Source organism: Chionomys nivalis, chromosome 4 (assembly GCF_950005125.1).
Source record: "Chionomys nivalis chromosome 4, mChiNiv1.1, whole genome shotgun sequence".
Classification (NCBI taxonomy): Eukaryota; Metazoa; Chordata; class Mammalia; order Rodentia; family Cricetidae; genus Chionomys; species Chionomys nivalis.
Window position 1 is genome coordinate 25188821 of NC_080089.1, and position 5003 is coordinate 25193823.

Sequence of the window (5003 nt, forward strand, 5' to 3'; positions counted from 1 at the left end):
TTCTCTGTGGTTTTGGAGCCTGTCCTGGAACTAGCTCTTGTAGACCAGGCTGGTCTCGAACTCACAGAGATCCGCCTGCCTCTGCCTCCCAAGTGCTGGGATTAAAGGCGTGCGCCACCACCGCCCGGCATAAAACATTTCTTGACAGTGAAGCACATCTGCTCCTGGCAGATCCAATGTATTTCAAAAAAGGATGATGGGCATCAAAGAAACTCCATATGGAGTTTGCTTTCTTTGTGGCAAAAGTTAGCCATGTGGGCAAAGAAACCATCCTTGCCTCAATTGCTGACAATATACTAGCCAATCTGGAACAGCATAATGCAAAAAAAAAAAAAAAAAAAAAAAAAAAAAAAAAAGGACTGCCAAACTTTGCCCAGACAAGGTATGCCCTGCTTCTTAGAAATGTCTGTCAGATCTACCAGGCCTTTAACAAAAGCTGAATACCTCAGCATTACAGATAAGCGTAGGGTGGCTGTCCAGGCAGCCAGATGCCTCTATTCTTAGGTAACATTTCACCCTTCTGGGGTCTTTGATGGAGTTAAAGACTAAATAGTTAGACTTATTAAAGTTTTCCTTAGTTATGATAAAAGATCAAATAATAGAAAACTTTAGACACAAAAGATAAGATAAATAGTAGAATATTTTCTCCAATTTTGCCAAATATGAATGGACTGGATATTGTAACTATCATTCTTACTTGGTAACTTTTTGTTTTATACAATTTTTACTGTGTTAAAGTGGAAAAACCTCCTTTTTAATTAGACAAAAAGGGGGAATTCTGTGGAACAATTTCTGTACACTGTAAATATGTATCTCTCTAATTGTTAATCAAGCTGATTGATGTCTAGGCAGGAATTTTGGGGCAGAGAGAATGCTGGGAAGAAGAAAGGCAGCATCAGAGGAGTCTCGAGCAGATGTAGAGGAAGCAGGATGTGTAGAAAATGAGATAGCAAGCCATGAGTCACGTGGTAAAACTGAGATAATATGGATTAATTTAAAACGTAGCAGTTAGCTGGTAACCAGTGTGATCCAACAAGTCATGCATTTATAATTAATAATAAGTCTCTGAATGGTTGCTTGGGAGCAGCTGCCAGAAACTCTGCCTAAAAAGCTCCTTCCCTTTGTTGCAATGATTGACTTCCAGTGCTGTGGACAGAGGCTGCCCAATGTGAGCTCTGATCAGGGTGATTACGACACACATTCCCAGATCATTATTACACCCTTAGATTGGAAACTTTTTATTTACTTCAGATGTAAATTTTCTTCAGGCTAAAGAGATGGAAAGTGATTAGCCTTAAAAGACAGCTTGTGGGTGTTTGGATTCAGCAGGGGCTCACTTTGTGCAGGTGCAGTTGCTCTGCCTCGTGTAGATCGCCCTCTAGTGGTCTTCAGAGTGAACATACAGAGGTGCCAAGTTTCCAGAGAATTGCCCCTAATTATCTCATATTGGCCTTGTTTCTAACACTGAAAATTGGTGCCCTTCAATCTATGTTGAAGGCTTTATTTTGTAATTTTTAGATGATTTTCCTTTATAAAACCCCATTTTCTCCAGAGGCAGAAGAAAATCTTGATTAAGAAATCCAGGGATGGAGCATAAAATAGGTTAATATACTTAACAATTTTATAAAGGAAAGAAGCTAATTTAGAAAAGGAATTCCATGACTGTAAACTTTCATAAATGTAATCAAGCTGATATGTAGTGCTTTCTCTTGAACCTCAAATCATGTCATAATGGGGGCATCATTAGATATATATATATATATATGTATATATATATATATCTTACAGTTTAAACTATTTAAATGTGACATTTACTTATTTATCCATGGGTGTGTGGGGACACATGACTGTGCCAATGTGGAGACCAGAGGACAACTTGGGAAGTCTGTTCTCTCCCGAGACCACATGATTCCCAGAGACTGAAGTCAGGACATCTCACCTGTCCCAGGTTTTACCACTTTAAGCATACAATTCAGTGGCAACAGGCACATTCACAATGTTACCAACACCAACAGGAGTCCTACACACCTCAACTTTCCCCCAAACTCCCTGCAGGCGCTATGGCCCTTTCTGACTCCCTGAAATCATCTATTCTAAGGCAGGTTCAGCCTTGCGGGACCAAGCCCTTGGCCACACTATGTGCTGAGAGATGCTATGCAGTGTGTATTAAGTGCAGAACTTGTAGCTGTCCACCAAGGAATGGGTGTCAGTGGAGATGATGTTTCACGATTCTGGTAAAGAAGTGTTTTGTATCCTAATGAGCATGAGGGGTTGGGGGAATGTATTTAGGACTGACATTCCTGGACTGTTTGGTAACCAAATTTAAGGAGCAACCAGACTTTGGTGCACAGTGAAGGCACCATTTCCATTTTCATCATTAGAAAGGATTCCCTCACCAATGTTTGTTATTATCTGTTGTTCATGTAATTGCTTTCCTAGTGGATATGACTTCCTTGTGGTGAGCTTATTTTCTTCTTATATTTAAAGCAAGCAACCATACATTTATAATCATATTTAGGCTTTATTTTTATTTTAGGAGTATAACTATTTGCCTGTATGTGCACTATGCGGGTGCAGTTGCTGAGACCAGAAGAGGGCATCGGATCTGCTGAAGGTGGAGTTACAGGTACTTGTGACTTGCTTAATGTGATTGCTAGGCACTGAATCTCAGTCCTCTGTAAGAGCACGTGTTGTTTGTGCGTGTGGTGTAGAGACATGGTTTCTCTGTGTAGCTCTGGCTGTCCTGGAACTCTCTCTGTAGGCCAGGCTGGCCTCAAAGTCACGGATCTCCACCTGTCTCAGCCTCCCAGGCACTGGGATTAAAGGTGTGCACCACCACTGCCTGCAGCAACATTTGTTCTTAACTATTAAGCCATCCCTCCATCTCCATTAAACTTTTTCTGTGCAACATTGGTGCATTTTTCTAAACACTCTCTTTAGTAAATAAAATCTCTCAATCTAAACTTACTTTTTTTTAAAAATTGAGATGAATAGAATCAACGTTCTTCTGACACCAAATCATTTTCAGAAGTCTTGGCTTTCAACTATGATTCCAAGAATTACTTTTGAGTTGACATTAGATTTTTAAATTTAATGAAAATGAAATTTTTTTTTTTTTTTTGGCTTTTCAAGACAGGGTTTCTCTGTGGTTTTGGAGCCTGTCCTGGAACTAGCTATTGTAGACCAGGCTGGTCTCGAACTGACAGAGATCTGCCTGCCTCTGCCTCCCAAGTGCTGGGATTAAAGGCGTGCGCCACCACCGCCCGGCTCAAAAATGAAATATTCTTAAGGACACTTATTTTGCTTATCTCTCCTTACCCATAAAGAAACACACCATTCCCTACATCTCACTCTCATCACAAGGCGCAGCTGGAGCTGCAAGGTGCTGTGGATGGGAGGGCCTGGCAGAGAAAACAAAAGCCAAGAGCTGAGCAAGTAGAGCCAGAAGGACCTCGCAGGAGCTCAGCTATGCCTGGTGGATGTGAGCGCCTGGCTGAATCCATTCTCAGGGCACTCATTCTGCGGTCTGTGTAGATCTGGGGGGCAACGATGGGGAAAAACGCTGGTAAACACAGCAGATCATGAAAACTTGGTGGGCAGCTTAGAGCTGGAAGTTATTATATCTCTACAAAGGCAACTGGGAGTGTTACTAACAATGAGACACTAGGAGAGTCACGGTGGGACAGGGTGGCTTGGTCTAAAGAACACAAAGAGTGTTTTGTCTTCCTATGAGCACAATCCCAGACTGTTTTGTACATTCATGGAAGCATTATCATTCTAAACCCTTAGCTCGACCTGGAGACCGCAGAAGGGCGGGAGTCGTCTGCGACTCTAGGGACTGCAGAACCTACAGATGGATTTTGTAAGTGTGTGAAGAAAGAAGCTAAATTGGACCTGGCCCTCAGTGCTTCTTCCTGTTTGGGTGCAAGCATTCTGCTTGCTGCCTGTGGAGCCCACCCCAGCACTGTACTGTTCACACACAGGGAGGCACAGCTTCGGAGCGGGAGATGGGGGGCGGGAGGCTAACCTAGTATCTCCGGTCTTGTTCAGGAAGGTGGACCCTCTCCTGGTCTGTGGCTCTGATGGATAGAAACCAGCCTGACATTTGGAGTCCTTTGAAAGTGTGGAGGCTGCAGTCTATGATTTGTTCTTGGGTTCGGTGAGACAACCTTCATGTTACGGTTCTGGGCTAGCAAAGGGAGATGCAGGCAACATATAAAGCCGACCTCAGGGCTTTCGGTCTCCCACAGAAAACTCTGAAGTTTCTTGTGGGCCAGAATCAACATCACAGGGCTGTTGTTTCCATGAAGGCTTTTGTAGAGTCCCGTGTCATTTTTTCATGCCTTCATCATGTTTAAAAGCTTTTAAAAGAAGGACTTGTAGGCAGGACGACAGCATAGATTGTATATGAAAATGTACATGGTCAGGTCAGAAACCGCTTTGGCTCTACAATCCAGATTTAGCTTTGGGGCAGCTCTGTGCCCTCAGAATGTTTGCTATGATGGTTATAATACTTAAGTAAACTGGCTCTTCTGCCCAGCCATCACAGCAACATGGCTGTGATAACCAAGTAACCCTGTGAGTCACTCCTAATCAAGGCCCTCCACTCTCTTTCAGTTGACACTGCCTTGTGCTTTAGACATGATTCTAACGGAGCTGGCTTCTTGGAGAGTCACCCAAGTAAGATTGGGTCATCCATCTTCAGCTTACAGGCCTAGAATATCTGACAGAATTTTTCTGTGAAGCAGCAATTTTGAAGTGCTAACCTATTTTGTCTTAGCAAAGTTTAGCAGTTCATTTTGTGTTTCTTTATTTGTTTGTTTTATGTCCTGCCTGCTCATTCAATTTGGACAGAATACTGTCAAGAGTGGAGGTAAGGTCAGTTTCTTGTCCAGTGGCTAAATTTGTCACAAAGAAAGAAAACTTTATGGAGTTTCTTTGATGCTCATCATCTTTTCTGCAATGGGTTGGTGCTGCCAGTAGCAGACACATCTCATTGTCAT